This window comes from Toxotes jaculatrix, chromosome 18, assembly GCF_017976425.1.
Source record: "Toxotes jaculatrix isolate fToxJac2 chromosome 18, fToxJac2.pri, whole genome shotgun sequence".
Classification (NCBI taxonomy): Eukaryota; Metazoa; Chordata; class Actinopteri; family Toxotidae; genus Toxotes; species Toxotes jaculatrix.
Window position 1 is genome coordinate 5,468,634 of NC_054411.1, and position 27,082 is coordinate 5,495,715.

At 41.6% G+C, this 27,082-nt stretch overlaps 1 long non-coding RNA gene across 1 annotated transcript; it reads left to right on the forward strand.

Annotated features, from left to right (window-relative positions):
• Nucleotides 1-2,644: 2,644 nt before the first annotated feature.
• LOC121198218 lies at nt 2,645-26,868 on the forward strand. Its single transcript, XR_005896331.1, has 3 exons — nt 2,645-2,705; nt 3,015-3,224; nt 26,742-26,868. It is a non-coding gene; the product is annotated as an uncharacterized LOC121198218 (long non-coding RNA).
• Nucleotides 26,869-27,082: the final 214 nt, after the last annotated feature.

Here is a 27,082-nt window from a genome sequence, read left to right on the forward strand (position 1 = left end):
CACAAACATAACCCTGGGATGCAGTGGCCCTGAGGAACGGGAAGGAACAAACAGGCAGAGGCAGTCTGTGAGTGGCGATAGCCATGACTTTGTAGGAGGGTTTTTCTGTTACAATTACTATGTGGGAAGGATGAGAGGGGCCTCCCCATTTTTAGAGCTTATAAAAGGTCAATGTGAGTGCTTGGTTTTTCTCTCCCACATCCGGGTCGTGTGAGAGTGAAGAGAAGAAGCATCACATGATTAGATTGTGTTTACAGCGTAAAAGACCGGGGATAGTGAATTTATGATGGGAATTACAAGTTTACAATAAAGTTGTGGGTTGAACAACTAAACCATGAGATGAAACTCACTATAAAGCTCCATAAAGCTGAGGGGAGCTGCAGCTTCTTCACTGTGAGCGACTCATTGTGACACATTGTTTTCATGTTGTCCTTTGACATACTGTAAAAAAAATATATATGTATATTTACCATAGTCGTTTAAAGTAACGGAAAAATTGAGTATTGTATCGCAAGTTATAGAAACAATAGTTTTTCAGTAGAGGAGAACATCATGCTGTTTGCATTGTATTGTGGAAAAGTAGAATATACATACAGTAACTGCACCAATTTGGCATGGTGACTTGAATTGTTTTCTAAGCACTCCACTAAATGGGGTACCATCCTTGTTAGCACCCTTAAACTATTAGGAACATATTTAAGGTGAGGTGTAAACCTTTGCCAATTCTCTCAATCCAGCAAGAGTAAACAGAAGTCATTCTTTTTTCTATTCACCGATATTTACCACTACACATATTCATTGTTTTAAACAATAGGCTAACAATGAAATCCAGTGTGAGCAGCAGCATTTATGACCTTGCAGGAAAACCTTTACAAAGATGGAGATGCACAGCGAGATCTTTTCCCTCTGTCCGTGGTTTCCTCAGTGTAATCAGCTTTGTCCAGTGAAAACAAGTGTTCTCTCGCAAACTGCCCCCTCCGTCAGTTTTACAGTGTTTATCTGTTCGTCCTTTCACTCCCAGCTCATCAGCGAAATGGTTGGTGAGAGTATGGATCCAGTTCATGACAATCCATCATTCATGACAAGTACACACAGTAATCTATTTTAAACAGCAGGGTATGATGCTGATGATGCATGGCAGAAGAGGGTATAGAGTATACACACTTATGGGCGTGCATATTGATAATCAATTTTCTTCATTTTAACCACTGCAGGAAAAAATTAATCTTTCCAGGAGCCACTCGGTGTTGCAGTCTTTGAACTTAGGGAATAATATGCATTGTGATTTTCTGTATTGACACCCCACAGTGTTTAGCACAGTAGAAAACAGGCGAGGGCTAAATTGAAACATGATGGTGGAGACGCTTCTAACAAAGTCCATTTAGTTGGCATCCATCATGCACATAGTTCTGAAATAAGTAATGAAGCAACCACGCCCAAAGTCTTATTGTATATTGATCTGTCAAAGTTGGACAAGAGTTTTAGTTACACAGACAGAAAAGAGCTGCTGCAGAAGCAAAAATAATCTCACTGGTTGAGCTCATACTGAACGGGTGAAGATACAGAATCACAGTTTCTAACATCCACAAAACTTACGTCTTGACATGTCCTGCATGCATAACTTTTGTGACAGTAAATGGGGAGACGTAAGTGGCGTGATCACAGGATGAACCTCCTGTGTTGGCTCATGGTTGGCTGCTGCTGCTGCCTCACCGTAAGTGGCAAATATTTCCATGGCAACGTGGCAACTATCCAATCACACTGTGCAACAGTCCTTGAAGTTGCCTACGACATTTTAAAATTCAGGGTGTGCGTGCCCCTGCAACACTTTATCAGATGAAAATGTGTTATTTCTGTCGGGAAACAACCTTGTTAAAAGAAAAACTGCATCTATATCTATCTAATATATAAAGTAGCCACCAACAAGATTCCTCTGATTCACTTCCTTGTCCTTTAAGTCGCCATTCCTTCCTGCCCCATTTTGCCCTTTTTCCCGCCTCCCTCTCCCAGTATGCCATCATCACCCTCTCATCCCTGTGCTCTCAGTGGCACTAAGCCCACAAATTCCAGACCATTCTTTGGAGATATCTGTGGGCTTTCTTCTCGCTCCCAGCCCCTGTAGCCACAGTTTCAATCTGCCTGCCGGTTTGAAGGGGCTGCCAGGTGCTCCTGGCTCAACCATATGTCCTCTGACACTGTCTTGGGGATGGGGAGGAGAGGGGGGGTTAAAGATGAGGCTATCTGGAGCTACCTCTGAGAACTACTCTCCCTGAAACTCAATTGGCTGACATGTGGCAAAAACACAGCCCACCAAAACTAAACCCCGTCTCTAATTCCTCTTTGCAGCAGCCCTGAGTGAGGTTCAGGGGATGGGATGGAAGTGTGTTTTTTCAATGAGTCCCCTTGGGGTTGGAAAAACAGATCCTGTTTCAGCGAGCCAGTTGGCTTGGTGTGGCGCAGTGACCGCATCGCCATCTTCGGCTCAGAGTCTGTCAGTCAGTCACAGTCGGCTGGTCTGCAGCTCCAGTGGTCAGGCCGAGTTCATTCTTTTCTGGTGTCTTTGTCTGAATGTTTCACTGACTGCCAGACACTTCTCTCAACTCTGAAACCTCAGTCTGTGCCTTTTCTTCTGTTTCCGATCCAGGGCTGTGATTCTGTGCTGAACTGGTCACACCATCCGGTCCAGCTGCTTCTCCTGCCTCCAGGTGAGACCTGTAAGCCTGGTGATAGTTCTGCTTGCTCAAAGGCACAGTCGAACACGCGCTCAGGCACAAGCACCCGCATGTACACACACATCAGAGTTTGAAACCACTTGACAGCAGAGTAGCAACATAAACAACAGCTAAATGTCCCCTTTGATTTGTATCCTACAACTCTGCGGTGCAAGACACAGGCTGTTGTTTATAGTTGAACAGAACAAACAACAACCACAACAGGGGTTCTTATGTTGAGACTGACATGCAGGACTGGATGTCCCTTATTAAGCATCTGCTGTGCCTTTTGTCGTTTTGCAGCAGCAGACGCACGTTTTCCCAGAGGTCCATGCAGCCCAGCGGTGTCCTGAAGTTACCAAGGCTGCGGGATGTATTGTGACAGACTTTAAATGTGAGGAAGAGGAGCCCTCATCACCCATCACGTCTGTGAGATGAAAGGCCCCGAAAGCAGCCAGCCACCCTGCTGGACACAGCTCAGCTGTTATAAGAAGTGTTTGACAGGAGTGGCAGGTAATTGACCTTCTCTCTGGCTCTCACTTCCTCTCCTCTTCTCTCACACTTTTCTCTCACTCTCTTGCTCTGTGTCACTGCTTTCGCCACAGGCTGACACTCTCACCCCCCGCCCCCCCCTCCGTCCTCCTGGGTGTTGTCAGGGAGCTAAAAGTCCCAGTCCGCTGTGCTTTGCCTGCGTTTGTTGTTTGTTTATTCTCGCTACTTTCAATAAATACCAGAGAGGAAGCCTTGTGGTGGTGTTGATCTTGCTGGTGTGCAGTCTTGCATGTTGTGCCATATTCCTGCAAAGGTTAAGGTCCCTGAGTGTCTGGAGAATTTGCGGGTGCGTTGATGTCAAAGGTCAGGGGAGTAAGAGGGGGACAGATGGAATGCTGGGGCGGGGGTCAGGGTGAAGGGGGGGGGGGGGGGGGGGGGGGTCCTTTAAACTGATGTGGAGTTATGTGAAGATTATAACATTACAACAAGATCCGTTGGCTAAATCAAGGGAGACTTACAGTGGCAAACATGGTAGGTTGCCTACTGTATTGTGAGCCTAGATCTGCATGTCTGGGTGGGGAAGGCAGTTGAATTTTTAACAGCGCTGATGCACATTTCCATTTCTCCGGCAGACAGTGTCCCATGTATTCATCTCTCCTAACAATGGCGAAATGTCAGCATACTTTCAGGCTGCTCTAAATTAAACATTCACCCTCTCTGAGTATACAGCTATAGAGCTCCTCTTGCCATCCCCTCCCACACTATTTTTCTATTTTCACAGAGAAGGCTTTGGCCAAAAGAGGAACAAGACACTTTCTCTCACTTTGGACCAGATGGTAAGGGTGTAGAGTATTTAGATTTTTTTTTTTTTTTTTTTTTTAGTTTACTAATATACCAAATGGCAATTGTCTGACTTACTTTCATGGTCCTATCCCAAATGTCCCAGGCCTTGATATGTGCTATAGCCAAGATAGTTGAAGACAAGACTTTAAGATGGGGAGGGGGATATTTTATTAATGGGAACTATTAATATTCCATCGCAGTGGGACGATGGTGTGTTTCTTTTTGCAGAAGCATAATGAATAACTGAGCGCCTCTATGGTGCCCGATTCCTCAGCATGAATATTCAGGCGCTGGTGGTGTGCCATGGGAGTGTTGAGAGCCTCCTCTCTACGCTGTAGTGGATCACAACCGAGCATACTGTCTCACCTCTCTGTTCTTCTCTATTTCTTTCTGTGCATAGTCAGGCATGCGACTAAGGCCAGTAGCATCTGGGGACCTATAGATCTGATGCTTGGCTCTCAATAACGGGCCTCCGCAGAGGCTGGATTGATTGATTACACTACTGTGGCTTTGTGTGGGTTTTTTAATTGATTGATTAATTGTGGGCTTGGGCTGAGATGTGATTGATTATGAGTAGTCAGCAGTGGGTTGGAGTTGGGCTGTCAAAGCCCACAGGGTGAGAGGTTAGCTCTTGCGGCTCCTGTAATATTCTCGTTCTTTTATCCAAGAATCCCTCTTTGTCTGATGCTTGGTGCGGTCCTCACTTTGTCCTTGCCCTGGTCACCACTTTTGAGCTCCTTTTCTCCCGAGTTTCAGTGCGTATGTTGTGTTGTGTGTTCACATGTGGTGATGCCTGGAGCTCTGTATGTCCTGTTATAGCCAGGAGAGAGTTCAATAATGTCAGCTCTGTGGCATTCAGCAGATACAACAAAGAGTTCCTTACAAACCTCAAAGACTTATCTCTCATAGAGCCCACACAAGGAAATAGAAACTGTTCAAACATAAAGAGAAGAGGAACAAAGACGGTGAGGAATGAAAAAAGGAAAGAGTGACCCCACTCCAGAAATCTCATTCAGATATGACGGTGAATTAGAAAAAAAGAAAGAGAGAAAGAAAGGAAGAAAGAAAGAGGGAAAAAAAAATAAAAGAAACACAAAGAAAGAATCAATTTGATAACACGGACAAGGAAGGGAAGACAGTTAAAGGCAGTGACAAACAAACATTTCAACAGTAGATGTGTCATTCTCGACAAATGATACACTGTCCCACTGGGCCAATAAATAACAAAAATCTATGCTTATTTAGACTTGCAGTTGTGGCGGACTGAGATTGGGGCCGCTTGGTGCTCTCTGACCAAGAGACAAAGTGTAGATGCATCACAGTCCTTTCCTTAAAATGCAATCAGTGTTGTTTCAGGACATGTGACAGATCAACAGATGAGTGGATTAACAATAAAACAAACGGAGAACAAATGAACGAACAATCAAATGAACAAATGAGCCAGCAAACCCAAAGGAGCAAACAAACAAATCACATCAACAAATAAATGAATCAGTGAATGGACTTCAGACCCCCAGTGTCGGGGTCAGTGAGTGGGGTTGGTGTGTGTGTGCAAGCTGTTTGCCTGTCGTCTCCCCAGACAGAATCTCCATTCAAAATAAAGGTTCTCTACCTGCCTTTCATTGCTTAAAGGGCAAAGAGAATCTTGACAGTTAAAGGCTTTGTGTAATCACTCATCAAATTGGGGATAAAACAGGAACATGCGCGTGTTACGCTCTATCAGCTGAACATGTCTCACAGGGGAAATGTCAAAAGCAGGTGTGTAGGGACAAATGTTGTGTTTTGCTAATAAATATCCTAAAGCTGCCGTAGGTAACTTCAGGATTAAAGAAAAAACTCAAGTAAACACAAATTCTGAGTACATGTTCATGCATACCTGTTAAAGCCTCCTGTTATAGTCATGAGACTTTGTGAGCCACAAAGTGAAAATCTCAGGCATTGTCACATTATCAAAGATTATAAAAAAGCGTGCATTGCAATGCTGCTCCTGTCAATATGCTGCGGACACCTTTCAATTGTTACATAAATGAGGGTCTAGACAAGGCGTGTTCTTTCAGACATTTGATCAATTGATCTGACCAGTGGGAGCATAAAGGCAGATTAATGTGCGTGCTGTGACTTAAGTCAGTGTATGACATATCTGCGTCTGCACAGTTTAAATCCTATCCTATAGGCCTTCCATTGCACTTTGACAACATGGAACAAAACATTTCTTACATCTTTGCATTTTGTGGTTTTGCACTTTGTTTTTGTCCTTTTAAGTTGAAAATTAAAAAGTTGAAATGACTCCTTGTTCTCATGTGAGGCCTTTGATATTCACCCTGCCACTGAAGCAGTATGATCTAGCTCATCGGGGTCTCCATTCAGTTAGATACAGAACTCTTTCTTCAAAGTAAGTAATTGTATTGTGCATATGCTGTTAACAGGAGTGAGATGAAGGAGAGAAGGACTGATTCTTTAGAAGCTGAGCAAAGTAAAGAATCCAAAAGTGCATCATGCTTTGGATGGAAATTTACCAGGAAAAGGACCGAAAGGTTCACAGCTGTCCCTCGGCATGTCCTGTCTGCTCTCCTCTTCCTGGACAGTCCAGAGAGAAATGTGTGAGCGGGCTGCAAATCACAGCCATCCGTCAGCCACACTCTCCAAAATGCGGTGGATGGTATTATGAAGGTGGCACCATAATATATCAAATTCCCGTGCTCTGCTGTAGAACAGTCACAAATCAAAACAAGTCAAAGATAATGTAAGACAGTACACCTGTTCGCTGAAACACAGGCTTTGAATCTTTAAAGTGCAAATGAATACTTCCAGTATAAAGATATGTTATATCAACAACTTATACTTCCTTCCTAAATATGGCTTCCCACTGGCCAGGCAGATGCCATGATTTGGTCTTGGCAGAATGGCATAGCATCATGTGACTTGGTGAGAGTAAACCTGAAGTTAGAGGCCACATTGGTAGTTTTTCCACTGCCCCTGAAAATGTGGCTTCAACATCTGAGGGTGTTTCTCCATAACACTAAAGCGGCTATAATCTATATTTTTATAACAGTGAACAAAGTGTGAAAACAATGTGGCAATGTGCTCATAGGAACCTGCTGGGACTTATCACCAGCTCCCTTCGGCTTTATGGAACTTTAAAAGTGATTTTCATCTCATTGTTTAGCTAGAAGAGCTAGAAAGAAATTAGAAATACTGAGTTTGTATATGATCTCAGTCCATATAGTAAGAAAGAGAATATGAAAGTTATGGTGTTTAAAGTAACCAGGCTCTCCCAGCTGGCGTGTTTACATATATCTAAAGAAATGATGGCCTGATCACATGGCTGATGACTGCCCTGGCCCACTCCGGGACTCCTCTCTTGCGTGCAGTTTGCACTCTTGTCACAGGGTGTACCGTCGGTTTCATGGACAGCTGGTGGACTTGCTGGGACACTGCAGACAAGAAAGGTCCTGTCATGTGTTACAATTCAAATCAACACCACCAGTAGATAGCCTTAGGTCTGAGCTCTGATGGATATGCTGCTTAAATTAAATCAGTGTCTGACTCTGACGATGACAGTCTCTTCTTTAATTCCCCCAATCAGTGCTGTCTCTTACATGTGCAGCTAATAAACAACATCGAGCTTGTTTTGAGTCCTTGCCAACATTTCCTACGTTCTAACTTGAGGTCAGACTATTTCTTGATTTCATCAAAGTTGCCTCTGATGTTACGGCATGTGCAGCATGAGCAGTTTCCTGCATCAGTTATTTTACTTAATTGCTGTCACTTTACTACTTACACTGTAAAATGATATATATTTGTCTGGTTGTCATCTGTCACCTGTTGTGCTCACCATTTGTCACTTTTCTTTTTAGAAAACTTTAAGTTTTCAAATAAATATGGTACAGTAAAAAGTACAATATTTTATTATGGAATATAGAGAAGTGTAAGTAAGTAACTAAATGGATCTTCTGAAGTCTCTAGAAGTGCCTGAAAATTTTTAAGTAGGTTTACCTGGTTACTGTCCACTGGTATCTTTGTTTAGAACTTGTCTTAACAACAAGACAAGTGCGAGCGAGGGTCTGTGGTGTTCTCAGGTGTTGCTTCTGTGATGCACCGTGGAGCAGGAGGTGCATCAGGGTTTGGCTTTGGTCCCCTATGGAACCCAGCATCAGAAGCAGTAACGGAGTGAATGCTACCAACCCTCCCTGCTTCCATTAGAGACAGAAACTAGAGGATTACTGCCAGGGGCAAGGCTAATGGCTGTCATGGCCACAGAAAGCCGATTTACTGAAACCGTGGCAGGAAGGCGTGAAGCCAAAATCTCCCACTAAGACCCAGAGTGAGGGGCCTTAATAAAGGAGACACTCTGCTCTATCGTCTGCTTTCTTAAGTGAAAAAGTTGTAAAAATCACAAAGGACTGTATGTAAAATATGCATCCCTCGTGTTCTTTTCTAGAAGAATTTAACCGGAGTGTAAAACAACAACAAAAACATATGCCTGTAGGAGATAATTGGAAATTATGACAATCAAATGGTGATTACATTTCCTTAGAGATCCACAAATGCGGCATAAAACAAATGTGACAGCCAAATCCCAAAATTTGTAATTTCCTTTAACATTCATTTCAGGGTCACGCTAGAGAGGCACAGCAACAGCTGACACAACTTAAGTCACTAAAAATCATAGTGTTATGAGTGAGTGGGAGGATACAGACAATGAGTCTCCTTCTTTGTTATCGTAACATTACAGTGGTGAGATGAATGTGACAGCTGTGTTTAAATGTTAATGCTGTTTCAGGCTCCACTCAGAAACTTGATCACATTCATGATTCCAGTGTATGGATTTGTTTTTTTTTTTTTGCAAATAAAAGCATTTTCTTTAACTAGGACGTAATCATGGAAAATAGACGACGTGGTGGGATGTGGTGAAGGTGTGTGTGTGTGTGTGTGTGTGTGTGTGTGTGTGTGTGTGTGTGTGTGTGTGTGAATACCCAGCGTGCAACACAGCACTGAATGCAATGAGAGCCGTCCCCACTGCCAAGATGCCTTTATATTCCACACGACACCGTCGAGAGACACTTCAGCTCGGTGACATTTAAGAATATCTGATCTGAGTAATTTCTTATCGTTTACTGCTGCTTCTCGTATTCCCTCCATTTTCTCTCTCTCCCTCTCCTCCACCCTCGGAGTTGTCCTCCCCTGCTCCCTCTCCTGTCTAAATAGCATGCACGTACACACACGCACACAAACACACACGCCAACACTCATGCCTCAGCATTGATTTGGCTAGTTCAGAGTTACAGCAGCAAAGGAGAGCACTCATGGAGAAGTTTGTACAATTGATCTCTGGAGGGCTTGAGATGCAGGACCCACTCTCTTCTCTTTCTCAGTCTGTCTTTCTCTTGCAACCTCTCACGCTCACTCTCTTCATCTTTCCTCTTCTGGGCCCTTTGTTTCCTCTGGCTGAATATGCATTTTCTGGATTAGAGTGAAGGCAAGGAGGAAAAGGAAAAGGGAGGACACTGCTGCTCTGAGTCTGTGAGTTTGAGCAAAAAAAAGAAGAGAGAGAGAGAGAAAAAAAAAAGTCTTTTATCCCTAGAGGAAATATCCTGGTTGACTTAGCAGTAGGACTTATGGATGCTAGACAGTGTGTGCCAGCTTGCAGATTAGTGCTTTCTCCAGTGCCCCCTCTTTTAGCCAATTCAGAGTGCTATAATTTAAGTTTTAAAATCGGGAGAGAGTTTACCTTTATCCATGTGTGTCCGTGCTCTTTGTTAATTAGTTAAACACACTCTTTGCCTGTTTGTGTATGTTTAATCATCCTGCAACTATGTCTTTAAAGTGGCAGTATTTTTAAATGAACTATGGATCACGTGACTTGTATGTAAAATGGTGCACTTAAAGTGATGAGCCCACAGACTAACACCTGACTCTGCAGCTACATTTAGCTCTATGGAGCCTTACAGCATTTTCCAGCGCCTTGTTTTGGTTTTTCCAGCCCACAACTTTTCTGTGTTGGCTCACTCTCTCCACTCCACAGACTTTTCAGCAGAAAAGTTCTAAGTCAAAAATCTCACAAGTTTTGTAAGAAAATTTTAACACCATAAGTGTCTCCAGAACCCCTTAAGTTTATTACATTTTTGAGCTCGAGGTAACTGAAAATATTTGATCAACTAGTTAACGTTGAGCTATTGCTCTTGAAAAATTGAAAACACATATCATACTAGCCACAGAAATGTTCGCTGTCATATGCCCATTAATACTGAATGAATTCAATGTACTATGGTAGCCTAGATGACGTTACAAGGAACCATAATGGTAAAACAACACAGACACTTACCTACAGATACTATATTAATGATTAAATTCACTCATGAATGCAAGGATTGTCACTGCACAGGCAAAAAAAAAGAAATTGATGAGCATATTTAGTCTTTCTTTCTTGCCTTCTTTGGACTGTGGCCTTAACTATGCTAATTCACTTGCATGATATCACAGCACAGAAATATGGACTTGGCCTTTTCATTTACTTTTCTATATCAAGAAATCTGAGTGTGCATCATTGTTTACATATCAAATCAGTAACCGTAAGCAAAGTAGCAGACTTTTTTTTTTTTTTTCTTTTTTAAAAACTGTATATCACAAGCTGGAATGTCTTTATGGCCATCTGATGTCTGACTGCATTTTTCTGAAATCCTTGTATATTTGTGAAGGAGGAAAGTCTGGCGAAGGATTAGGGGAGAACAGCAAACTGCCAAAATCTGCACAGCCTGTCAGAGTTTGGAAAAGAAAGAGACAGGAGAGGAAAAAATGTCAAGAAGGAGACTGCAAATGAGGCTTGTTTCAATAAAGGGATCGATGGGGATGCAGGAAAAGATGTTGTGTGCATCGATGATAAGTGTCCATGGGCAAACACAGGAGGGTAGGTTATAGAAGAGGGATATACAGCATGTGTGTGTCTTGGGGAGAGGTTGAGCAGTGAAGATAGTGCGAGAGAAATGAAGATGGAGAGTGTGGCCCACAGGAAGCTGCAGAGAAATTATAGTTTTTTGGCTAGTTTTCCAAAGCGGTGGTTGTTTGTGTGACTTGAAAACAATGTTTCTAATTAAGAAGAGGCCATTGCTTCATTGGACAACGAACATGGTGTGAGACTGGGTGAAGAAGACTTAAAAACAAAGGGGTAAAACACATGAAAACAAATCAGATTTTGATATGTGTTTTATTTCAAAGTTGTCTCTTTCAAATCTACTGTCTGTTTTATGTGAAATCTTGATGGTGATCATTCATGGCTCGTATATTTAGTGGGGAATCTCTACAGGCTTGGTAATTATTTTTAGGCTGTTGCCCTTTGTGTTATTCAGTTCCCTGGCCCGGGCCTTTTGTAGGAAGATGTGATTGTTGGGGACAGGCCTTCAGCAGTTGTCCATGTCACTGGGCCTTGTGGGGGATGCACTTTTCACCGCAAGACCCATCACAGCAGACCAGCCCCAACAACCGCAGTCACTCTATTTATGATAACCCTTCATTTTAGAAGTATATTATTTATTTGCACTGCTGCCTTCCAGCTGGCTGAGCTTATGCATGGCACAACCTATTTCTCTTGTACATACATTGAAGGGGAATCTTGAGAAAGACAAAAAAAGACAAATAAGTCCCCAGCCTTGATGTCGGCTGTGTTATTTGGCTCCTTTTCTCTGTGCAACCAGCTCATATGTTAAGAAGCCATTGACCCTGGGCTTATGGATGAGCCACTGAGAAGTTCTCCCACTCGTCTAGTCATGATGCCATTAGTCATTAGTAGCCTGTGAAGCTGGATCTAACAGTGGCTTACTGTAGATTGTGTAAGTTGTCCAAAGGCTTGGAGACTCAAGAATTCCTGTCACCTGTTATGGCACCTGTTTGATTTGGTATTATAATAATTGAGGTCAGTGTATATAAGGAGATCGCAGGCTACGAAACAATGGGATACTGATTTTGATTTTTTTTTTTTTTTTTTTTTTTTTTAAAGAAGAAATAGTAAAGATATTCAGATATTTCTTGATAGCTGTCACTGCATGTTTATCAGCAACTTGTGCACTGATGTGTTCACACTGACAATAAGACAGATTAGTTGCCACTGTGGCAAGTTTTTTTTTTTTTTTCTTTTTTTTTTATAATGCTGATGGCTGTAGGAGGAGATCTCTTCAGTGTTTCTCACTGCTTGCCATCCTGTGTTAAAAATAGTCACACAAAGGGTGACACTGAGCCATCATGGCATGTCATTTCTGGGATCAGCTCTGTGCTGAGAAACGGCTGGAAACCCTCCTGTCTTCTTCGATATAGAAGAGAGAAGTGTTGTTTGTCATTGTTGTCCACCTGGCTCATGTGTTTGTCATGTGGTTATCTTGCTTCGCTGTAACTCCACGTGAAAGAAAACAGATGTAGGTCTTAATGATGTCGGAATAACACATTAACCATCATCTGTTTCTATAGACAGTCAGGTATATTCTGCTTTGATGGACTGACTGGAGTGTGGTGTGAAAACACAAATATTCTGCTTTAATGCTGTATACTGTATACCTCTGTCTGATGCCAGTGCTTTTGCTGAGTGCTGATATTTTTGACAATTAGAAGCACATTCTCCAGAGCGATTTACCACACTTCCCTCTCTTATCTCAAACACGGTGTTAATGTCACCAAATAATGATTTTCTGATAGCAACATGTTAATTTAGCACCTTCAAACTGTTCCCATTTCTTCTACGCTGTTTATAATTGCTGTTGGGAATTGTCCATTCTGTAGAAGCAAAGCCTGTATATCAAAATATAACACTGCCTGAAGAGGTAACAACACCATCCTTTAAGGTAATGTCAAGGCTCTAACAAGTCTCTAACCCAAAGGTCCCCTCCTCTCCATCTACTGTCTGCAGAGGGGCTCTTGAGCATGTTGTTCACACAGAGGCACATCCATCTTCTTTTTATCCCAAATTACTCGCCGTCTCTGATTCTCACTCCACGTGTAAATGAAGTGGGTGTGTGAGAGGGCGGGAAAGCGGTGGGCTGATGGATCTTATTAGAGGTGTTGCATTGATAATCAGTGGGGAGACATCACAATATGGGGTGAGAGAGAGAGAGAGAGAGAGAGAGAGACAGAGAGGGAGGCTTGAGAACAATACCGATGTCTCTATTCACAGTGGCAAGGTGCCCTTGAGAGGACGGAGACAGAAAAGGCAGAGAAAGACAGAGAGAGTACGAGCAAAGAGATGGAGGAGAATGTTGAGCTGTCACAGATGTAGCGGCGATGTCACTTTGGTTTATCTCCATCAGTGCATCTGACTGACCAGAGAGGCAATTCCACATGTGTGAGCTGAGTGAAACTCCATGTTTACGAAGGGATAAACGTTTGTAGCACTCTCACATCCTCCCTCTCGCCTTCATTCCTTTTCCTGGCTGTCCTCTGGCTCTCCATTTAGGAAGTGAGAAAGTACACATCTTCATTTATAAAACATGGAACTCCCATATCTTCCACTTGGCCTATTTGGTTACAATAACTGTGCAATTCATTTGCTTTTTTCACTATTCCCTCTTGGTGTCTTCTGTCACTACTGATGGAAGAATCTTTCCTTCTGCATGATGATGCATATTTTTAATTGAAGTGATTGCCTTGTTTACACTGAATAGTGTACATGCAGTGCGCGCCTTCACCTGTGACAGCTCAACAACATCTGCTTGTTGCTGTTATCCTCGACATCGTACGCTTTTCCACACTACTGTGGGTTACGCCTCGTTACATACAATGAGCAGAGCACCACGTTGACAGGGGACTGGTTGCTTGAAGGGGACAGGCTGTCTGTCATCCCTCAACAGGATCATCTCCACCTGCTTAGATGTTTGGCTTGGAGGAGGAGCACAGGGAGGGATAGAGGGAGCGTGCCCATAGGATGAAAGGGAGAACTGGCAAGTAGTTTTTGTTTTTATGTTTTAAGAGCCACACAGTACGTTGAGGGAGAGAGCTGATTTACGAATATTTGCATCTGAAGTCAATGAGGTCGCGTCCTCCATAATTTTCCTTGAAATGTGATGGTTTAAGCGTTTGAGAGTTTACATTCTACATTTGAACAGGGTATCTGCAGCTGTTGAAAAGTCCTTAGAAGTTACGCTTTTACAAAGGTCTATTTTTATTTAATATTTATATCTTATTTATAAATTAATCTGCTTAATAAATAATTATAGGTTTTATAAACTGACTACTTTTAAGTTAACAAAATAAGAATATAAAAGTGTGTACCCTGCAAACTTTTCTCAGTCTTGAGACTTGGACTATACATGTATAATGGAAATAACTGAAGAATTAAAATCCAAATAATTGGACTCATGACATTGGTGTTGTCATGACGTTGGAGTTTATGGCCGCCCCTCTCGTTTCTTCGTGGTGCCAGCAAGCTCTCACAAGGTTAAGTTTTCCGTTCTTGGAAGTTAAATCGAGGTGATGTGGGATCAGGGAGAAAGGAGAAGCATTTGGTGTTTGTACAGAAGGTATTATACACACCCTGGTACACTGCATGCTAGAGGAAACACACTGAGCCTATGAGCTTGGCTTTATTAGATCCAGGCATAAAGCGATGTCGGTTACAGCTGGCGTGCAGACTTTATGTAATCACACAGCCTGAGACAGTCAAACAGCTGCAAACACACATGTATACGCACAAAAAGATACGTACTTCCAGACTCTTATTGCAGCAACTGGTATAAAAACTGTGTGTCCAATTTTGGTGATTAAAATGCTTTTAGATTGGATAAAGGATTACAGTCCTTTATTACCCTGAGATCATTCTTCAGCCTGGTAGGCTTATAAAATCCTTTCAAGATTCTGTTGGTAATGTCACAAAATGTGTGATCATCCAGCTAAAACATAGCTTTCCTTCTTACCACCTGAAAAGTTGACATCTCCAAGGTTCTCAGCCAGCGATACGACTGTGTCACAGTTACACGCTGATGCCGATTTACCGATATTCTCATTAAAAAATGACCAGACATTAACCTAATAATCAGAACGAAGCAGGACTAAGAGACTACAGCCATGCTGGGGTCTCTGTGGGGGTGAACTATGGCACCATGTTTCTTTTTGTATTTTAGCATGCTAACACTTGCTATTTAGCTCTAAACACAAAGTACAGCTGCAGCTGATAGGTACATCAGTTACTCAGTTTTGCAAGTATTCAGTCAAACCAAAGCCACTAATGTCATCCTCATGTTGGCAATAGAGGTAAAGGATTCATATATATACAGAGCGACAAAGTCCACTTTAGGAGCAGACTGGGGTGAGTGGATGGGTTGACAAAACACAGGGCTTTCACACTGGTGTGAAACACATAGTCAGCGATGTTTCTTTTACCCATGACCATTCCACAACCTCACCTGCGTTTATTTATTATTTAAGCATGACAGGTCTGTTACGCCTGCCGCTGGTACGGTCCAGTGGGTTGCATCTGATGGTAGGGGCAAGCGACCTATGTACAGTATATGGACATCTAGGCTGGAGGACTGGCTAGAGGAAAAAGTCAGTGGATCAGATCAAAGTCATTAGGATTCATCTACATCAACAGACCATGAATGTCTGCACAAAATTTCTTTGCAATCCATCCCATAGCTGCAGAAGTATTTTATACACAAACACTGTAGTCCACAGAACCATACCTGTAGTCTTTTTGGGGAGAAGAGGGGGAATTTTATGTCTTTGTTAGAGAGTTGACAGGAAGTGAATGGAGGGAGAGACAGAGGGGGGACATGCATTTTGCCAAGACATGCAACATAGGTCCACAACCAAACTTAAAAACGGGGATGTTGCATATCATGGTATGTTAATAAAATATTGTGACATGTAAATGGATAAATAGAAGTTTGGTCTGTTCATTCATGAGAAAGAAGAACAAAAGTATACAGTAGGAAAAGTAAGGGACATTGAACTTTCTCCCACATCATGTGTCTGAGTGCTTTATCTCACCATATGACCGTGTTTTCTTTCAGTAAATTACACATGAGAAAGTGGGGTCATTCGTGGACCACACATAGATGTCATTACATATTTAACGCAGTTTCACAATGTGTTGCTAGGTCTCTGTTGTGCTGCCTCCCTCACTCTTCAGTTTACCTCTCTTTACTTTTATTTTTTCCTTTCCTATCTTCCTTCCTAGAGGAGATTAGAATAGCAGTAGTCATGGGGGAGTTATTACCTGGATTTAACTCGATTGACTGATTTCGTGATTTTTGACGATGGTAACTTAAAGCACTAATCCACTTGGTTAATGCTGATTCTCTTAAGATGGTGACACCAGCAGGCTGTTTTGCCCAGTTCACTTTATGTAATTTAAATAAATTTGAAATTGCTACAAAATATGTTCATCTTATGAATTTTTTATTTTTTTTTAGAAGCTTTTATTGTCATCATATTAATATGATAAAATTTACAATGCTACTCAAGGTAATGTGCTTAGAATAACAGATAATAACAACACAGACATAAAATAAACAAGTAGTATAAAACCACACATACCTACATATTTTCATACACATACGCCCAAATATGAATACATAAATATCTATACACACATACGCATTCACAGTATAATATATTGCACAGAGTTTGTTCAGTGTCCGTATGGCTCAAGGAAAGAAACTGTTTGTCAGTCAGCTTGTGCTGGGCTTTTATTGACCTGTATCGCCTGCCAGAGGGCAATAGGTCAAACAAGTGGTGGGCTGGGTGAGAGGAGTCTCATCAGTGTTGAACTGCATTGGTGTGTTTACACTTTTTACAGGAAGTCAAACATAAAGACTAATTTCTTGTCTCGCAGTAATGTTCAAAGAGAGAAACTTAAGAACTGAATCGAGACATTATGAGTATTCTTGACTAACCATGCTGATAGTAATTCAGTTAATTTCAAGCATTTTTTTTTTGCATTTGAAAACATACCTTTCCGTCACTATCATCTCTTCTTAGTCACCGTCAGCCACAGTTTTCTTGTTTCCATCTATGAAAGAGGCTTTGCTGTGTATGTCAAGCGGCAGAAATGATATAGATATTGCCCATGCGTTTTGTTTCTCCTGCTTACGCATCACTGCTATGGGGAGGGTGTTTGCCTTTTACATAATGGAGCAGAGTGTTATCTTAAATGTTTCAGTCTTTTATGGTAAGAGCTGGTCTGTTTGATTAGAATAATCCGAGGCACAGATTGTAAGCGTTTGGCATTTTCTCCCTCTCATCCTGAATACAAGGATTCTAATTGCAGAATGATGCAGCAGATAGGTCAAGGGCACTTAAATATCTATTTAACTTGATTAATGGGCCTTGGGACATTTGTGTGAAGTTGGTAGTCAACAGTGTCTTCAGACGCTGGTGGGTGAAAATGTGTAGGCCGATTGATCTCGCTTATTGATTCTTATCCAAGCCCCTCGATGTCTCCACAAGTTGCCCATTAACTGAAATGTGTGAGCATGTGTGTTTGATTCTGCCGAGTGTGACTGTGAGTTTTCCTTACGGAGGAAGGAGACGGCGCCTCCCGAGTCAGTGGAGCATGATGCATGTGTATGGCAGCAAGTTGTTGCTCTGCACTGACACAAATGCTGCGACACCCTGCTCTGCAAATGTCAGTCCAATCCAATTAAATGGTTGAGTGATGCCATTGCCCACAAGGGGATCCCCCAATAAAGTTCTCTGTTTATCAGTTTTGTTTCCTGTTTTTCCTTCTTTTCCAGAGACACTTCATAGATAAGAGTGATGTTTGTATGTGCCCTTACAGTATATTCAGTGACAGACACGACCGGGGCGCCATTACAGTCCCATGTTTCATGCTGCAGTGGCCTCATCCTGTATCTCTGATTCTCTTGGGTCATGTCTGTGCTTGTTATTCATTTGCAAGCAGTTTTGACCACCTACACATTGGCTATATTTACAACAATGTCAGTCTGTAGTCTGCAGTGTTGACTTCACTTTGATTATTGGTTGCTCTACTTGCTGTCAAGCACCCACATTATCCCGCTCGGTCGCAGTGATGAAATTCATCCATGCTGTTCAAGAGCAACCTACAGTAACGGATTTTCGACGCTGCTGCTTGATGATATATTAGTGAGCATCGCACACACACGCACACACATGCACACACACACACTCACAGCTCAGTTATTTTTCATGACTGTTTTGTCTGTGGCAGTAGACAGTGAAAACACTGCTGTTACTGCTGTCTTTTGTTGCCTTGGAGATTGAGCTAAAAATTAGCTTATTCGCCTCTCCAGAGTCTTATGGTACAGAATTGCAGTAGGAGTATCATACTTGGTTTATCCTGGAGAAGCTTGTTTTTCATTCTGTAGAAATCTTTCACTTGATAAAACTTTATGTTATATGTAATCGCTGCTGACTATATGTACTGTGATATTTACAAGGGAAAAATAATCTCGCATAGACTACAAACCACACTGTGTTTCTTCTTGGCTGGCTGTCAGAGCAAAGAGGGGTTATTGGCTGAGGAGGAATGTGTGCTCATGTAAATCCCTCCTTACCCGCCACAGCCATTTCCACATATTAATTAAGCCAACTTACAAACCTGCTGCTGGTAGTAGTTGTGCCAATCTGCCACTCTTAAGCACAAGAAGATAAGGCGGAGGAGGCATGTGCAGGCTTTCGCTGTCTTTTGCGAGAGAAGTTCTTAATTGGTGAACTCGCATCAATAATAACATAAGGTGCTGCTTGGATCTCGAGGCGGGTTCTACAGATGCTAGGCCCGGTCCTGCCCTTTTCTGTTGGAGGAGGATACACGTTTCACACCCTCACTAAACTCATTAGCCGAAGCCCTTCGCACTTTGGCTTCAAGAAACTCTGCAAGAAAATGATTTGAGCTCCGTGTTGAACTGTTTCTTACACTGGGCTTGATTTACTCACCACGTATTCCCTGTGAAACTATTACTTAGAAATAGATTCAGATAGTCATTAAAAAAAGGACAGGCCTTTATGGGACCACTGGAGGTTTTTAGCTCCCTAAAAGGAATTTGATGTTCATTCCAGCATGTTAACAGTCTCGCTCTCCAAAGGCAGCTCCTGTGAAAGGCTGAACGCTACATTACTGGGAAATGTTGGGGAGAGGGGCTTCTCTATGGGTCAGTGGGTAATGCTAAGAAAATGTTCACAGTTTGACATTTATTCAGGGCCTATCCTCCATGTGTTCTAAGTACTCTCTACGCTGGGGAAGTTAAGAGACCACAAATGTCAGTATTTAAGAAACGTAACTATCTACAACATTGTCAAATTCATTTAATGACAATGGAACTGTGTCCTCCTTTAAGACTTATGAAATGTTTGTTACTTGACAGTGCAAAGGCCATGCTGCTCTTGTCTTGGAAATGCTTGAGCCTTGAGACAACTAGATTTCATTTAATTTTTTTATTGAGAGCATATAAAATCTGGATCAGATGTTCAATATAACAAATGAAGAGGCTACATACTGTTTCAGTGTGTATTAATGACCAGATAAGCTTCTGTTGTCCAACATTTATCATGACTGTCATCATGTGCAGTAAATATTACCAGTACATCCATGAAAACATTAGGATGAAGTTACAGCTAATATGTGATTGAAGGAAAGCACATTATGTTTGACTTCAAGATGCAAAGGCAATGACTTGTACAACAAGATGAAGTAGACAAATTCAGCAAGTCCCTGAGGGGTTAAGAAGTGTCCGTCAACTGTCTGTCTGTGCCTCAGCCCTGAGCCTTTCCTATCCTCTATCAACTCGGCTCCCTTCAAAGTGTCAAGTCAGTAAAAAGTTGGTTTAGACAGTGGAGAGTTTACTGAGTGAGTGCAGTTGTAGCCTAAGGGAGATTTATTAAATCGTACTCTTTTTTTTTTTTTTTTTTTTCCAAAAATTGAATGCGACAGAAGAGAGGAAAGAAAACAAATTTGAGGATCAAAACAGTGTTTGTCGAGTTATGTTTGCCTTTAGATATTAGACATTTGATGAAGAAATGTCGCGACCCTGACTAGGATAGATAACCTAAGCACGGATGCATGAAGAGACCATTTAGAAATAATTTTCGTGGGTTTAAACCCACTTGCAAATTCTGGGTCTGCTCTACCTATTGTATCACATTGTGCATATTAATGGAAAAATACTGCAACTATCATATTGTCTTTTTGCTGTCAATATGTCAGCACTCACAAGTTTTTACCAAAGAACACAAGATTAGCACAACATGTACCAGTCCAAACACCACATTTACTGAATATGAAAGTTATCAGCAGCATGAAGGTCAGTCAGTTTAACAAGTTCAGCCAAACTAAGAGACTCAAGGTCCTCATCTGAAACTTCAATAGATGTAAGCATTTACTAAGACTGTGTATTATTCCCATCTATTTTTTATTGGAGCATATACCCGGTCTTCTGTGCGCAGTTATTTGTCCTCATCCCCCAATGTTCAAGTCTTTTGAAAAAAAGTAATCAAACCTTTAACCTTGAGAACAGCCTGAGCAACATGATGTTCATCTGTAAACTATGTCAACTAGAACAGTATCAAGACAGTTGAGAGGTTGCAGGCTTTGTTTGTATGTACCATTTATTTGTTAAAATGCAAATCCAGGACATGATAGTAATTAGTTCATAGAGGCACTGTAAAAAGTATTGGGAAAGGTGGATTTAATTTTGGGGGCTGGCCGTAACAGCTGGCAGTTGTATGTTACGGCATGGAAGCAATTCTGTTTAATCAGTAGGGGAGTATCTGTGTTTTTGCCTGAAATTCATCTTGATCAGCAGAGATTTTATGCAGCTGTCCCAGCAATTTGCCTGTTTTTATGTTACACCCTGTTACATAAATGGCTATCAGACTTCAGAGACTGTGCTGTGTTGCTTATCAAAGAGTTCAAAGTCTAAAAATGTTTATCGTGGTGGGATATCAATTCTGACGTCGGCAATGTGTGGTTAGGGTGAGATCGGATAGCGGATAATGTAAATAAGCCCACGGCTGCTACAGTACTGATAGTTTTAATATGCTTGTTTTTTGTTTTGCAGAAACGATAAAATGTGTGTGAGAATCTAATTATGAGGCAGTTTGAGTTATTTCGCCAGTATGTCTCTGTGATAATTGTTGGATTGAAAAAGAAATCCCATAATTATAAATCTGTGAATGCTTGCCAGTCAGTTCAGTATGGCCTGATAAATCTGCACTTTTGTCACATTAATGTTTTACACTAACAGACTTGAGCTGAATAACTAGGCTGTAAGAGCTGCTGACTCAAGTACGTGGCTACGCTGTAGATTTTCAGTGTATTTGCAACACACAAATTCCCAATGTCACATCATCATCATAGTGTGTCACTGTCATCCAAGGGCACTTTTTCAGGTCGCACACCAAAAGGCAGAGGTATGATCACGTTATGCTTTGAGAACAAATTTGTGACATTTTAGGGAATATGATTATTTGCTTTCTTTGCCAAGTGTTATATTCGTATATCAACACTACTCCCATGTCTGTATTATAAATAGGAAGCTTTAACATGTTCAAAAACCAATGTGTAAAATTGTCATAACCATTACACCTATTAAACAAACAATACAAAAAATGTTAACCAGCCTTGTGAGTTTCAGAGGTGCTGGTATTCAGATTTTGTTGTGCTGGCTGTAACTTTTCCCAACATGTTGAATTTTTCCTTTAAGACATGACAGGTTGTATGTTTCCACCTTATTTATTTTCAAAGGGAAGACATCATACTGCTATCTGTGGCAGACAACAGCTCAGTGAAATGAATAACCGGACGTTGGGCCTATGATATAGTATGGTATCATGGGGCTGGGAATAATGCATGCACATTTCTTTGGTTTGCTATCTTTGTTTCTCAGGTACATAAAAGGAAAGTCCTGACATGGAGGATCGGAGTGTGATCTCATTGTGGAGGTGCAAGATTGTGTGAGAAAAGCTGAAGGATGGAGACGAAGGGTGAGGGAAGAGAGAAAAGAGATGGAGAGACAGGCCTTAGCTAGTGGGAAAGCCTTCAAGTGAGACAGTAATCTGGGTAATCTGTCAGGCTGCCTTCAGCTGGGTAGCTTGATGGTTTCTCAATTAAACACGGGTGCAAAGGCGGCTTCTCCCCTAATTGTTTTACATGTAGTCGAACGGCTGAGTAGCATGACCTGCACACACGTTCTTTAGATCACAGCGTGCTGATTGACACAGACACCCCCCTGGGCTGTCTACGCCATGAGCTCCATCAGCCTCTGGTTCAGCACCTGCACATGTAAAGAAGGACCTGTGGCTGTGTTTAAAGATAGGAGCTGTGGAGGAACGAGGAGGAGGGATAATGAAGCTGTTATCAATACAGGAGGTTATCAGACGTGAGTAGTTTTGAAGGATTCCATTTATCTTCATAATGACTCTAAGCATGTCATTCATAGATCAGTTATGTCCCTGTTGTTGACCATATGGACCCATTCAAATAGACCGCGAGGAACCTGCCTTATCTGACTTCTTCATTCAGGGTAATGAAACACTTCTCTTTTTGTCTGCACTGTCTGTTCCTTTAGTCCCGCCATTGTCACAGACGCTGTAAGGCTCACGGAGGAGAAACGTCCAGTTCTGGGCAGTCTCCTGTCTTCGGCAGTCCTCCGTTTGAGTGGCTTGATCACCGCAGAGTTTTACTGTGTTTGGCCAGCTTAATGAAACCTTGATTTCCCAAACTCCCTCTCTGTATGTTTCTTCTCTCATCTTTCTGCCCAAAGTCTCTGTTCCTCAGCCAGTGCCAGGAGCTGCCATTTGGTTTTGTTTGTAGAGTGCTCATAGCCAACTGAACCAACAAGCTTACTGATTAAAATGAAAATGGGCCCTCACTCTTGGCCCTCCATTTCTATCTCTTGCTTTCTCTCTGCTCAGCTGAGGGGGCCGTGCTACATACATTCTCTTCTCATGAATAACAGTACAGATAAACCTCTACAGCTCTGCCACTTGAAGTAAAAACTTAATAAAATATAAGAATTGTGTGGATGTGGAAGCCTCTGAGTTTGGGGATTTGAGCTCCAGCACTTCAGCCAAGATTTAAATGCATGAAAGGGCAGTGCAGGCTCAAGCATGCAGAAATCCCATCCTCATCAGCTGTGCGCTTGATTATGCATTTGATCTGTGGTTTCTCGCAAGTTAAGTATATAATGGGAGTGATTAAAGAACTAAAAATTTGTCCAAAGAAGCAGCTGACAAGAGGCTCCACATATAACAGAGTCAATTTTTGATTTGTAGGTTATTCATTAAAATGTCAGGAGAGAGTAATGGAAAAAAAAAAACTATCCCCAGTTTGTCTCTTATTGTCATCATTTTTATATATGCAGTGATGATTACATTCAAGTAAAAAAAAAAAAATCTAAAAGTAAAAAAGAAAATGTAATGAAATCTTGAATAGTCCAGATTATCATATTCCTGAACATTTTCTATATTCTGCAGTGAAATGAGTTAAATTTAAGATTCATTGTAAACCGGAGAAACTTTTCTTGTTCAGCAGAGAGGCGGTGATGGCAGCCTCTGCAGACGCACAAATCAGTGGGACTTTATAAGTCAGATTTCCACATGTCCCCACCACATTAGAATCACAAGATGTGGGCTGAAAATTGGCAAAGGAGCCCTTTCAGTCACATTCAAAAAACTTCCGCCTCAATTCAGAGGCTGACTCATTACATTAGTGACTCATGAAGAGCAAATGTCCATAAAAGGTTTGAGCAATTTAATTCTTTTTTCTTTTTTCTGTTTTTTCTTTTTCTTTTTTTTTTTTTTTTTGATTGCCCTTGACTTTTATGTATCTATACTTCTACTTTGATGCCTGGACAAACACACCAGCAGCATGGTGTCAGCCGCTGTGGCTTTTGTAATGACATCTGGCTAAGTCTGTTGGACTCAGTAAAAGGACAGCAGTTGGCTGAACCTGCATCACAATGCAGAGCACTTGATCATTGATGTTGGACTTCATACACACCTGAGAACACACGCAGTTTTGGCACGATGGCCATGAAAAAAGGCAATGTTTTCTTGTCATTGCTGATTAGACATCCGTACATCAGTGATTTAGACATTTTCACATGACTGGGTCTAAATCATTGACTCTCAGGAGCACAGAACCATCCTGTTCAGCTGAAAGGAGACGATGAAAAACCAAAAGTCAAATCTATATTTTCTATTTTTACACAAGCATTGCTCTCTAACAGGGCTGTATTGGCTTATAGCCACTCAGGTACATGCTCAGACAATCTGGATGAGCCTCTTCAACCCTTCAGGGTGCTGCCCTTATAAAAGGACAGCAGCCGCCCACTTTTCTACAGTGACAGCAGACGATAGCGTGGACAGCTTCATCAGACGACTCTGCGGAGTTTTGTGTTTCCTGGCACAGTTGACTGCACTGGCTAACGGCGGCTGTATGTGCAATGGTGCTGAGCACACCCCTGCTGGTGTCATGCAACTTTCCCACTTTCTGGCTCCAGCACAAAGTTTTGTCTCGCTCAAAAATATGCCAGAGCTTCACATCAAAGGGTATTTATCTCTGTCCTTTTTTCCTTGCCACCATATCTGCTGTGCATTGCAGCCCATGCAAATCTATTGTACACTTCATTTTTTGAGCTACTATAACACTATGATCTGTAACAATACATAGTGTGGTGCACCGCCTAGTTCACATTTTTTGGCAGACACAAATATATATATATATATAAAAAAAATTGGACAAAGCCGATTCCAGTTGCATTAGATCATCAAGAAAGCACAGACAGAGCTTAGGTTGAAACAATGGATATTTCAAAAGGAATGTTGGCCATTATTCATCATGCTATTCTATAGTTACAGGTTATATTAGCTGTGTTTTTCTATGAAAGAGAACATAATTTATAGTATGAAACATTACATTTAGTACGTAAGACAAAGACATAAACACATGATTTAAAAAGATTGTGATTTTACTCATAAAAAAAGAGTCTGCTGGTACAGATATCTGTCCACTTTTTAAAATTTTACTTTTAATTCAAATCCAACGGAACATCAGTATTGGGTCACTGTATTCATTTGCATGTCAAGTGTAAACCTTAGAGGACTCTCTGCTATTCTTCTTCTGCTTTTCAGTATATTTATTTTTTATTTTTTTGCTTTACTTGCTTAGAACTACCATTCATCAAGAAATGCACAAATTCAATATTTTCAATTTTTCTTAAAGAAGAAAAGTTTCTTGTTCCAAGGAGAGCTGAACAGACTTTATTGCCTAGCAGTTGTTTTTACTGTAGATTTAAAACATTGCTAGATATCACAGTAACCAATGTGCATGAAATGTGATAGGAAGAAAATCAGCATTTGTTCAGAAAACAGACACTTCCAGAGTTGTGATCAGGACTTTTGCAAGCAACATCCCACCGGTGAACTGCGAATAGCCTTCTTATTTTCTCTAAGGGCTTGGTCACACAAGCATTTATAACAGCAAAATATCAGAATGAATCTGCCTGATCAGCAAATTTGCTTGAGAAGGTAAAGTAAATTTGTGTAGTGTTCAGCTTCAGTTTTTTTGTGCTGTTGGCTAATCGCAAACAGTGCTACAGACTGAGGAAACAGAATGGGACATCCCCATAAAGGAGCAAGCTTTCACATTAACTGCTGCGCCGTCCAATTTTATACAGTATATACATTTTCTGTAGAGAGCCGGTGCCAACAGAACTTTTCATTTTCTCACAAACAAAATGGGCCACAGCCAGGGGTAGATCCTGCAAGACCGGCGAGTTGTCACCACACCACCAAGCTTCGAGCACTACCTATTTTGGGAGGATGCACAAATAGAATTAGCTGTGCCACTTCCTGGCACAAACTCTCCTTTGCTTTCAGTGTGTCAAGGAGCTTAAAGAATCTTTCCCTACATCAAACAGGACATCGCAGACTGTTCAGACAGATATAAAGGGAAACAATTAGCTTCCAGTATGAGAGTGTGAGAAAGGCTGCAAATTAGCCTTCTCCGTGGCAGAACTTTTCCTCCATCACCCAGTTGGATTGAGCACACACTGTGAGTTTCTGCGCTCATCATGATCACAGACCTTAGTGTGATACCACAGGGCACAATGGGTGACATCCTTAGTAATCAGCACCTGCTGCCTGTGACAACAGAGGTATATATCGGCAGATGACATATCATGTGGTCACACACTGTGTCATGATGTGTGGGTTTGATAGGAGAGAGAATAAAGGTGTGAGTCGAGACACGAGAGAGAGGAGATCTCAGTGGGAGACGGAGGAGCAGTGGCTCGCATGCAGAGCTTGTGGTTTGTGTGAATGGCTAATGACGAACAAAGTCATCCACAATTCTCATATGGGATAGGAAGTCATGGGCGTTAGCTAGCACCCTTCCAGATGCACCAAAGCGCGAGTGTCTCCTGTTGGCAAACTGTTACAACACCTCCCACTGTTTGCGCACATTTGGCTTTCTGTGTGTGTTGGTGTATGTGTGTGTGTGAACCTTCCTTATTTAGGCAAGCCTTAATTATATTTCCCACTCAGAAGGGTTTGTCTTGCCATTTAAACAGTAAAACTGCACATAAACCAAGCATATTAAATATAAAAAATAATGCTTTGCTCTATCAGATATTTCAACTCTCTGCTCTATATACCATTGTTTCCCATTATCTATTTCCTCTCCTGTGCACAGGGGTTTAATTAAATCCTTCATTATAATTTTCTGCTTACCTCCAGGTTGTCAGATGCAAATTGATCCAGTCTTTTCTACACTTTTCAACATCAGCCCGAAGAAAAACAACGCCTCCCACAAGGTAACACTGTTTGTCTTCGATACGTAGAAATCAATCTGTCCTGCATTACTGCATTGTCTGTTTATGGTGAAGGAGCTGCAGTATCTGATAGCTTCGGAGGGCTTTGACCCCTTGTTACTGTATGTCTCTGGGTATTTCTAACTGCATGACTGAGAATCTTCACAGACATATCTCTGGGTGGGAATGAAGTAGTTCACTCTGCTTGAGTTCTGAAGGAGTGCACACACACACACACGCGCGCACACACACACGCACACACTGTCC